We start from the raw sequence: 12,498 nt of genomic DNA, 5'->3' as shown, positions 1-12,498 counted from the left end.
TTTTTCTTCTTCCTCTTCTTAAAGAATACCTTTCAGCATTTCATATGATACTGGTTTGGTGGTGATGAACTCCTTTACCTTTTTCTTATCTGTGAAGCTCTTTATCTGACCTTCCATTCTGAATGATAACTTTGCTGGGTAAAGTAATCTTGGTTGTAGGTTCTTGCAATTCATCACATTGAATATTTCTTGCCACTCTCGTCTGGCCTGCATAGTTTCTGTTGAGAAATCAGCTGACAATCGTATGGGTGCTCCCTTGTAGGTAACTAACTCTTTTTCTCTTGCTGCTTTTAATATTTTCTCTTTGTCTTTTGCTCTTGGTATTTTAATTATGATGTGTCTTGGTGTGGTCCTCTTTGGATTCCTTTTGTTTGGGGTTCTGTGCACTTCCTGGACTTGTAAGTCTATTTCTTTCACCAGGTGGGGAAAGTTTTTAGTCATTATTTCTTCAAATAGGTTTTCAGTATCTTGCTCTCTCTCTCCTTCTGGCACCCCCATAATTCGGACGTTGGTACACTTGAGGCTTCTTACACTATCTTCAACTTTTTGGATTCTTTTTCTTTTTGCTTTTCCGGTTGATTGTTCTTTGCTTCTTTGTATTTCAAGTCTTTGACTTGATTCTTGCGTTCCTCTAGTCTGCTGTTGGGTCTCTGTATAATATTTTTTATTTCAGTCAGTGTATGTTTAATTTCTAGTTGGTCCTTTTTCATATCCTCGAGGGTCTCATTAAATTTATTGGCCTTTTCTAGGAAATTCTTGAAAAACCTTATAACCGTGGTTTTGAACTCTATATCCAGTCATTTGTTTTCCTCCATTTCTTTCATTTGTGATCTGTTTCTTTGTCTCCTCATTTTCACTGCTTCCCTGAGTTGGTAGGGTGGCTTTGTGTGTTAGGTGTCCAATGGGTCAGCCTCCCCAGTTACCTGAGGTGGACACTCTTGGTGCTCCCCTTTGTGGACTGTGTGTACAGCCTTGTTGTAGTTAAGTCTTGATTGTTGTTGGTATCACTGGGAGGAATTGACCTTCAGGCCAATTGGCTGTGAGTATCAGCTGTGTCTACGCCAGGAGACCTTCTGTATTGTAGACAGCCTTATAGGACCAGACTTGCAAAATTGCAAAAGCCTCTGTGCTCAGCTTGGATAGGGCGGAGTCTCAGGGCTGAGCAGACAGTCTTGGCTTCCTGTCAGCCCTGCCCTTGTGCATGCGCCTCCTTCCGTGGCTCCCCTGAGTTTCAGCCTGACAGTCCAGAATCCCCCTGTAAAAGTGTGGGTCCCCCAGGGGCTCGCCCGGAACTGGGTTTCAGTGCAGTCGGAACTGGGATTCAGTGCAGTCAGGAGCTTCCAACTCCCTTCCACTAGGAAAAGCCTGTGGCAACCTCCGCAGTCAGACCTCTCTGCACGCACTCACGCACGCGCACGTCTGCAGACCCCTGCCCGCCGCAGCTCCCCTGAGTCTCCAAGTCTCCGTGTGTCTTTCTCTGCAGTCCAGACTCCACCAGTATGAGCCTGGGTCCAAGGGGTTTCGGCTGGAACTGGGGTTCAGTGCAGTCGGGGGCTTCCTTTCCCCTCCCGCCAGCCAGGCACTCGGCCCCCCTTTCTCTCTGCGTGCACGTCTCCGTACCTCAGAGCTTTTGGGCTCCTCTGATCCGTGAGCTTTTCTCTTTCCTTCTAGTTGTAGAATTTCCACTCAGCCAGCTTTCCTGTGGTTCTGGATGATGTGCATTCTGTCTTTTAGTTGTTGTTTTGAAATTGTTGTGCAAGGCAGCAGTTTAGGTGCTTGCCTAGGCCGCCATCTTGGTCTCCCTCCTAAAGATCAGTAAGAAGATTTCTAATGTTCCTTCTAGCATTAAAAAAAAAAAAAGTCATGACTCTAGAGAAAGCTTCCTATTTATAGGACTACAGGGAGTAGTCCTAAAAACTGTGGTGATGGTTGATGTTGGAGGAAGGCAGGATTCACTGGCATAATGATTAGAGACAGCAAAGCTAATCTACCCAGTTGTTCATAAGCCCTAATAGAAATGTCAGTCCACAAATACTTAAGTTTCTTTGAAAGATGTCACTACAGTGGTTACTCTATTGGCAGGAGTGATTTGCCCTGATGAACAAGGAAATTGGGTTGTTACTACACAATGGAATTTAGAAAAGAATATACAGGAGATTCTAGGGCAGTGTTTCTCAACCTTTCTAATGCCGCGACCCTTTAATACAGTTCCTCATGTTGTGGTGACCCTCAACCATAAAATTATTTTCGTTGCTACTTCATAACTGTAATTTTGCTACTGTTATGAATCTTAATGTAAATATCTGTGTTTTCCGATGGTCTTAGGTGACCCTGCTAGCGGTTCTCAACCTGTGGGTCATGACCTGCTGTAGAGCCTAAGACCGTTGGAAAACACAGATATTTACATTACGATTCATAACAGTAGCAAAATTACAGTTATGAAGTAGCAACAAAAATAATTTTATGGTTGGGGGTCACCACAACATGAGGAACTGTATTAAAGGGTCGAGGCATTAGAAAGGTTGAGAACCAGGGCAATGTTAGTACAGTCAAGTCTCTTTATTTGTTATAAAATATTGAACCACTGCTCCTGGGGAAGAAGATATTGTATGTGATTTGGGGCTAATGTGTGAACGCCATCCCACCCCAATGCCAAGGGGGAAAGGAGGAGTCTGCTATCTCATGGGGTTGTAGAGATTCCCTAGGGCTACTCGGAGAGTTTTGTGTGTTCTTTTGGGGATAGAGCAGTGGCTCCCTCCTGAAGTCATAGGAGTTAACTGGGGGAGGCAGAACCAGATCTGAGATACTGTGCTGGGATCCATATACCCAGAACTTGTCCCCCATGGGAAAGAAAGAGCAGATGCAAGGTCATCATAAGCCCAATCCAAGCAGAAAGGCAGAGGGATACAAGCAGTAAGTTAAAATCCACAGATAGAGCCTCAGGTCACCTCCAGAAGTGGAGATGCATCTGCCTGGGCAAAGGAGAGTGCCCATAAGAGGAAGCTTGGCTCTGAACATCTGCCAGGTCCAGAGCATGTTAGAACGAGGCTCTGTTCTTTTAAGTCTCTGGACCCACTGCTTCCTATTTCAACTTTTGGGAGTCAGAAACTAGAGGAAGAGAAAACGCAGGGAGGAGAGACTGAGATGAGGCCAACTATATTTTCCTTCTCTACTTCTAGCCTCAGGCAGGCCTGTTCTGAGGAGTTAAGGTTTAAAACATAAAATGGTTCCAAACTGCTATTAATACTTTCCAAATTACTAAACTGTGATTCCATGACATTTTATTTATTTATTTATTTATTTATTTATTATTATTTTTATTGTGTGACATTTTAAACTGTGTACTAAGAATTAGCACAAAAAGTTATAGGACTTGCCAAATTTTCATTCAGGAGAATAAAAAAGACTTTTCCCACTGAACACGTTTTTAAAGAGGCAATAGGAGAATGGGTAAATAAATAAGTAAATAAATTTTGGAAAGCATCAGCAAACCAGTTATATTTATTATATGGAGTTTCTTTTCCAAATAAGTTGAAAGATTAACACTAATTCTTTCTCCCCATGATCCCATTTTCTGTGCCACACATAAACTGAGCATCAAGATTTCCTCTCTTATATACACCAAACAATGTATTCTTCCTTTACATAGTTTTTATACATCTTTTCTTTCCTTTATATTTCCCCTACCTTCCATTGTTCTATTATAGGTCCAGACTGCCTCAAATCTTGGTTAATATAACAGTTTCTTATTAGTGCCTTTGATTCAGTCTTAGGATCACTTTCCATTGAATCTATACGACATTGACACAGACTCTGCCTGAAAACATAGTATCTGTGTTTCCTTGCCTTGGATGCAAGGCCTTTCATGATCTGACTCTACTTTCCCAACTCTAATCCTACATCTTCCCTATCTGATGTGTTTGTTCCAGGTAAACAAGCATGCCTCTGTATCTTTTCCTTATGTCTAAAATAGCCCATGATCGTGGCTGTATTTCAGTTTTGTGAAATCCTATCCTGCCTTCAAAGTCCAACTCTAATGCCCCCTCCTCCAGAAAGCCTTTTCCAAATACCTTGGCTTGAAGGTATTAACTGCAGTGTGAGTAAGGTGGGTTCTAGAATGGTTTGAATTGATCTAATTAAATCAACTACTAACTGGAAAAGGCATAACATTTGGAGGTTCCCATCGACATAGATTTGACCGTTTAGTAAAATTTATACATCTGGATCAAGGGTAGATTGACAAAAGGGCCATGATTGACATAATGAAACAAAATCTCCATTCTATATTCAGAACTTCCGAGGAATATATGAGGGCCGGAAGAAATTTTGTCACCAGAAAGGTACTTTTTTGGTAAAATCAAGTTTATTGGTTTTCAGGGAGGTTGGATGAAGGACCCACCTTGGTAGTCCATGTCCAATTAGAGGGCAGAAACCATTCAGTCATCTGAACAGGTAAAGTTTAATTTAAAAAGTTATTAACTAAAGCAGAGCATTAACTAGAAAGGGAGAACCCTGGGGCTGAGGAGGTTCATCCACAGATGGAACACACTTGGAAGAGAAGCCCCCTTCACAGGCTATGGTCCACTGGAAAGAAAAGATCCCTGGATTGTTCCGGGCCAGAGCTGGTCCACAGCTGGTCTGAGCAGAGGCTGGCAAGCAAGGCACTTGAGGAGGGACTAGCATACAGGGAACATTCTCCTTGGATCCAGGCAAGCAGAGACTGGCAAATTGGGAACCCTAAGAGGGAATGTTGCAAGTGACAGTCATCCAGAGAGATGTCACCAGAGAAGATCTTGGGTAGAGGTCCTCATAGGGAAGTGCTGTGCTCCACTGGCCACTAGGTGCTGCTGGTCACTACACGTGCTGTAGGAGCCTAGCCTACAGAGGCTGGGCCACAGAAGGAGACTGCGGGAAGGAGCACAATGGGTGAACCAGAAAGAGTGCGCTTTCCTCTTGCAGTGTCCCTCCAGCGCCCTCTACTGACAAATCTTAATACTGTACCAGCTGCAAAGGAGCGATGCTTAGAAGATAGAGCTCCAGAACAGTGGATTGGGAGCTGAGAGGCAATACACTGATAAGTGGAACACTGCCAAAACCATTATCTTCTTGTGACTTTACTTTTCTATTTAGCAGAAAAAAAAATTTGTAAATCAACTTCCCAAGGATTCCTCCAGATACCACAGTCATCAAAGAATCCCAAGGGAACAAAAAACATGATTGACTCTTGATTTAGAGTACATGCTTGCATACATTACCTCCCTGATGTAGGATAATGTAATGTGCACTATATTATATAGTAAGCAACATGTAAGTGCATGCTACCATTCTCTTTACTTTAACATATGATGAAATTGAAGCTTAAGAACACACAGTAAGTGATGGGTATAAAAACCTGAAACTGGGGAAATATGTGGTCAGTTCACTAACTCAGCCTAATTTCTTGCCAACAGACTAATTTTGTGTGTGTGATATGTCAAGAAATTTCAGGTTCTAGGCTGAAAGCATGGTGCCTCACTAAAGCCTTTAAGAAATTCTTCTCGCAATCGGTTTTTACTTTTTGGATGACACATTTGGATGAATGCCTTAAAAAGTCAATAGAACTTATGATTTTTCTCTATGAAATTTGATATTTCATAGTGATCACACGAAGTCTAGTTGTACACACATCTCCACTGCTGGGGGATTCTCTCCAGCCTACCATTTATGGAGCACTGAGTATGTGCTAGGCATTGTGCTAAGTGCAATGCATACCTTTTCCTGTGTAACCCTGCCCACCACCTCGTGGGTAGATAATACTACCCAATTTTTCAGATGAGGAAACTGAAGACTGAAGAGGCTAAATACCTTCACCCAAGTCATCACCTAAGTGGTGGCACTGGAATTTTAATCTAAATAGGTCTAGCTCAGGTCTGACTCCATAAGGCCATCCGGTCACCATCTGTTGTACATCTTTATTTTAAATTATCTAGACTTCTAAAAATATAGAGGGAGGTTAATATATTTCTCAGCTTCTTTTAAATAATAAAGGAGATTGCTCTGTTAAGATAATTTGGCTCCTTTAAGAATATTAAGCTGTTTTACAGGATGTAGCCCATTACTAACCCTGTTAGATTAGCAGGGGAAGAGTTACTGATATAGTGCCCCTTCCCCAGTCTCATTAATTCTAGGTGAGGTACTGCAGATCCCGGGAACTTGATGTGAGTAATTTGCAATTGTCTAGGATGAGAATAGTAGCTGATATAGTAAACATTTTGGAGGGCTTAGTTTTCATGGTCTTTCTTCTTACCCTGAGTGTGCTGTTGGAAGCATCACATCCATGGGGGAAGCAGGTGGGGGGGGGGGCGCGGCCTCCACACAAACCTTGGGCCTCCTCTTAAGTTTAACCAAAAATAGGTCTCAGTGCACACTTCTGTGACACTCAAACTAGCAGAACTTACATAATTGCTGAAAGGAAATCTACTTAATCCTATATAGTAAAGATCTAAAATGCAAATGGTCATCATGCCCTCATGCCCTCATGCCCTTGAACCGGGGTGGGGGTACCTGAGGCTGGGCTGGGGAACCTGAGGCCGCACCCCCCGCCTGGCAGGGCTTGACGGGGGAGCTGAGGCTGGGGGGACCTGAGGCTGGGCCGGGGGACCTGAGGCTGCACCCCCCGCCCTGCGGGGCTTGACGGGGGTGGGGCTGGCCAAGTCTGGGTCTCAGGTGATTTCGAAGCACATGGGGGTGGGTGGGGACTTGACTCTGGGTCCCGAGACATGCCCCAGACTCTGACAGGAGGGAGATTTTCATATACATTTTACTAATTTTCTTTCATCTCTGACACTTCTATTATGGAGAAAGGGCAAATAGCAATATTAAAATATTTCCTCTAATTAATTCCCTTTTAATGTGCACAAATTTCATGCACCGGGCCACTAGCATTTAAATATTTGCTCCACTTACCATTCATTAAATTCTATTTAATATCATTTATATAACATGAGTATCACACCCAAGGTATCTGATTGTGAAAAAAAGTAGGAAGAGAATTTTAAGAATTTAATATCTTATAATGGATCATTTTATTTAATTCTGTTTTATAAAATAAAATTGTGCATATCTAGACCTATTTTTTAAGATTAAAACATATATTCTGAGGGGCCTTTTGTAGATGACTCAATCCTGCCAATTATGTCTTCCTGGGAGGTCAGCAGCTCCAGGGCTAGGTCTAATGCTGTGCCCGGAGTCCTGATGTAGCCTAAAGAGGGCATCACATTATTGTAAATCTCACTAAATGAGTCATAATAACAATTACAAAAGATAGCAACTGCTGTTGTAATTAATGGAAATTCACCTTGCATGCTTTCCTAATTCTCACACTTCTCTGTGCAATCCGCTCCTTTCAGTTTTACTATCACGCCACAGGGTGGCAGCCTTGTTTCTCGTTTCCTCTTTTGTATTTTCAAGGCAGAGATTCCCATTGTCACTGAATCCGTGTTGGGTTTCAGAAGAAACCCATGCAGAACCACGTTCTGGAGGAAACTAGTAGGAAAAGTAGTGTGGCCTTTGTTTCCTTATTTATAAAACGGAATTGATTTACAAAATCCCTTCTAGCTATAGCTTAGGATTCTGAAACCAACTTGATATTGAACCTGAATCTACTAAAACTGTGGCAAGAAGATGGTGGGACAAGGCCTTCAGGAGCAAGCTGAACAAGCACCCGCAGAGAAGAGGGAAGTAGTGAGGGAGGGCGTGAACTGAGAATGTTCCCAGCATTTTCTAAATGGAGGCAAAACAAAAAAAAAAAAAAAAAACACACCAAGCCCAGCAAACCTCTTGAACGGTTGAGGATCTCCAGCACAAAAGAAATGAAGGAAGGTTGTGGTGGAAGTTATAAATGAGCCAGAAAACACTTGTGATAAGTGTTTAATTTCCATACCCTAGAAAATGTGCCAAAATCAATCCTTATGTATAAAATTACCATCCCTGAGGAACACTAAAAAAATCAATTTCTAATGAAAATAATTCTAACAGCTTCTTGGAGGAGAAATACAAAACCAAGCAATCCAATCAAGGTATAGTTTCAGGAGGAAAAAAAAAACACAAATACCTGATCAATAATAATGTAATTTCTTTCTCTGAAGAAAAAATAATTTAACAGTAAGACAACAGTTGCTACCTGCTTTTATCTATGGTGTCTGAAAAGGGGGATACACAGAATTTAAAGTCTTCTCTAGCATTGTTCAGGAGAGAAAGTCTTGATCACATTGCATATATATTTTGTCTGAGGTGAATATACTTTTAAATAAGAGATGCTATCCTAGTTTGATAATGCTTGTCACTTTAAGTAATAAGTGGATAGCATCCAAGTGGTTGAGTGTCAATCTATATGGTGTGGATCTATGAACCAGGAGGTCTCAGTTGGATTCCCGGTCAGGGCACATGCCCAGGTTGTGGGTTCAATCCCCAGTAGGGGGCATGCAGGAGGCTAATCAATGATTCTCTCTCATGATTGATGTTTCTTACTCTCCCTCTCCATTCCTCTCTGAAATCAGTAAAAATATATTTAAAAAATAAAGACAGAGCAAATCTTTAATCCATGTGGAATTTATTTGTTATTAAGTAAAGATCTGACTATATATGTTTTTCTCAATACCATGTCGATTGTTTACCCTGTATCAACAGAGTTGAAGTGCCACCTTTATCATTTACTAGTTTCCTTTAAATCATGATCTATATTTTCTATTCTTCTAAACTCATATTTTTGTCCATCCCTGCCTACATTTATACTGTATTACTGATTTTTAATGTTTTTATATCTGGCAGTTTATACTTTCCTTTTGCAAAATTGTCTGTTATATGCTGGCATTTTCTTTTTCAAATAAAATTTAGAATCTGATTAATTGTGTTAAAATTATAATTAACTATTGATTGGGTAACATTTAATTTATAGATACATTTGAAGAGAACTGACTTCTTTATACCATTGGTCCTTTCCATCCAAGCAGTTTTACACTTGCTTCTCTTTTCTCTCCATCTTCTCTCTGTCTCTCTCTCTCTGTGTCAGCTTTATTTCCTCATAGTATTGTTCTTTTCCTTACAGACGAGGATATGTCAGCCTATTGCCCTCAATAACAAAAAAGGAAATTGTTTTTTTCCCAGATCCAATTCAATAAATCCTGGGGTAGAACACTCTTTGACCTGGCTTGGTCGCATACCCTGTTCCCAATCAATCATAGGAGCCGGGGGATGGGGGGAGGAGGAGTAATGAGTCCAATCAAAGGAGATAAACCGTAGAGTAATTTCAGCAGAGATAGTACAATTTAAAAAAATTAACCATAACAGGGGATTGGAGTGTTGAGAATTGGCTAGAAAGAAATAAAGAAGACTCTATAGGAATAGCACCTATAAGGAATAGCCACTACCCCCAGAGTTGAGATGGAGCACCCAAGGAAGACTCCACCCCTCTAACATGGCTGAGCTCCAGACCTTGTTGGAGAGGTCATGGCCATGGCTCACTGAATAACAGAATTTGCTATGATGCTTGACAGACAGAATTCACTGGAACCCACGCTCTAGGTGTGGGGAAGGCAGTTCAAAGGGCGGTGTCTCACTGAAGGCATGCTCCTACCAAACCACATAAGGGAAGTTTTGGGGGATGAGCTGCAGGAGTGGGGCACTGGAGAGCTGCCCTGTGCTGTAGGAGGTGGAAGAGAAGCTGCATGCATTATAGGAGCTCCATGCATTACAGGAGCTGCTTGACTATTGAGCTTCCTACTGCACCTTTCTACAACAAAACAATGTGCATTTATATGTAATGAGATACGGTTATCATTGACAAGTGAATTGCTCACCTTTCCCCCAAAATAAAGAGGCACAGAGTACTAGGAGCCCATTGCTGGCTATATTAATCCTCAAATTCAGTCACAGTTCTAAATATTCTGTCACCTAAACATTAACTGTAAAGTTAATTTCCATAGTGAGTTGCATTGTGACCTCAGAAATATGTGTCTAAGTCCTAGCCCCCAGTACCTTGAAAGTGAACTTATTTGGAAATAGGGTCTTAGGGATCTTGAGATGAGATCATTCTGGATTTAGAGTAAGCCCTAAATCAACGACTTGTGTCCTTTTAATAGGAAAAAGAGATGGATTTGAGACAGTGAGACGCACAGAGAAGACAACATGACAATGGAGGCAGAGGTTGGAATGATGTGTCATAAGCCAAGGAATGCCAAGGATTACCAGGCAGCCACCAGAAACTAGTCGAAACACATGGAACACATTCTTTCTCAGAGACTCCATAAGCAATTGATGCTGCCAACACCTTGATTTCCAAGTTCTGGATCCCAGAACTATGAGAGAATACATTTCTGTTGTTTTAAGCCACCAAGTTTGTGGTGTTTTGTTATAGCAGCCCTAACAAACTAATAGAATTGTTGACAACTTGAATGTAAACGGGAGGAGAGAAAGGAATAAAATGATACAATAGGCCTGTGGTCGGCAAACTGCGGCTCTCGAGCCACATGAAGCTCTTTGGCCCCTTGAGTGTGGCTCTTCCACAAAATACCACGGCCTGGGAGAGCCCATTTTGAAGAAGTGGCGTTAGAAGAAGTTTAAGTTTAAAAAATTTGACTTTCAAAAGAAATATCAATCGTACTGTTGATATTTGGCTCTGTTGACTAATGAGTTTGCCGACCACTGCAATAGGCCAACAGAAAATATGCCAAGATGCTAAAGTCCCCATTTCTGTAATTAATAATTAAGACCATGGCTTTCATGTTCCTCTAATCAATCTGTATTTCCCCTACCTTCAGCCAGAACCTCAGCTTGTTCCTTTGCTTAGTGGAGTGACCTGAACCTTCATTTGCAAAGGGTCTGAGTCCTCAAGCACCCTACCTTTTATTTTTGGTTGCTATAATTTTTCATTAACGTTAATATTAGACACAGAAGTACTAAGAGGATCACCAGAGAATCTTCTGGGTTCCAGACTATCCTTCTTTGCCTTTTTTGTGTACAAGCAAACCAATTTCCCTATTAGTGCCACTATTTGAATGTAGCAGTTCACTAAAAGTTTATACTTAGGGGTGAGGATTTTATTGTTATTAATTTAGTAAGTATAAGAGAGTCCAAAATTGCTATAATTCGCCCCAGCAGGTTTGGCTCAGTGGATAGAGCGTTGGCTTGTGGACTGAAGGGTACTAGGTTTGATTCTGGTCAAGGGCACATGCCTGGGTTGCAGGCTCAATCCCCAGTTGGGGGGCTGCAGGAGGCAGCCAATCAATGATTCTCCCTCATCATTGATGTTTCTATCTCTCTCTTCCCCTCTCCCTTTCTCTCTGAAATCAATAAAAATAAAATATATATATATATTTTAAATTGCTATAATTTGCTTGTATGTGACTTTGCTGTATACTTTCTTCATTGATATAAATGTATTAATAGTTTCTTTATTAATTTACATGAGTTATTTATGCAGTAAATACTTGTAGAAGGGGAAAAAAATCACTCCAGCCAATAGATCACCCCTTGTTTTGAATTTTTGTTTCAGGGGGATAAGAAACCCAAAATGGGCAGGTGATAGTCTCATCTTCCCATTCAGTGAAACCATTGTATCTCCTGAGAAAGCAGCATTCTCTTCGTGGGGACTAAAGTTTCCACATCAGCAGCAGTCCAAGTTTCCAGGTAAGGGAGGAAAAATTCTAAAAGTGGGTTAGTAGGTGAAATTGTGAGAAGAGCCACTCCCACTGACATACCTTGATTCAAATGCACCCTGGCTATGGAAGAGAGTACCATATAATGGTCACTGATCAAAATATATCCTGTAAGAAAGAATCCCATTTTTCCAGGGTGTTGCCTCCCCAGTGGGCCAGAACTAAGTCTTTAGCAAGTCATTTCACTGTTCAGTTAAGCCAGATGCTTCCAAGTGATGGTGTATGTGGTAAGATCAGTTAATTCCATAGACATAGACTCATTGCTGCACTTCTTTTGCTGTGAAATGAGTTCCCTGATCAGACGCAGTGTTGTGTGGAATGCACTTCTGGTAGATTAACCATTTTGTGAGTTCACAGAGAGTGGTGCTGGCAAAAACACGAGCATTAAAGGCCAATCCATTTCCAGAAAGTGTGATCATTTTAATGAGGATGAATCTTTGCTCCCTCAGTGATGAAAGTGGTCCTGCCACAAGATGACCTGTTCATCACCTTGGGGAATAGGGCTATACCAGAGATTCAATGTTGTTCTTTGCTCTTGACAAGTTAGGCACTTGGCAGTAAAGTGAGCCCTCGTAAGGGGAAATCCAGGTTGTTGAGTCAATGATTAGCGTGCATCCCTACCACCATGGCCACTTTGTTCATGCTACAATTGAATAAGCACTGAGGTGGCTGGGGAAAGAGGCTAGCTGACATCCACAGAGTGTGCCACTCTGTCTACAAGATTAACAGCCTCCTCTGCATTTGAGTATCTTTAGTGTACCTTCACATTCAGAGAAATCCATCTGTCCATATGCTTCTTCCCCAT

The sequence above is a fragment of the Eptesicus fuscus genome, chromosome 10 (genome assembly GCF_027574615.1).
Source record: "Eptesicus fuscus isolate TK198812 chromosome 10, DD_ASM_mEF_20220401, whole genome shotgun sequence".
Classification (NCBI taxonomy): Eukaryota; Metazoa; Chordata; class Mammalia; order Chiroptera; family Vespertilionidae; genus Eptesicus; species Eptesicus fuscus.
The sequence above is the reverse complement of the archived record's forward strand: the minus strand, read 5'-3'. Positions refer to the sequence as shown.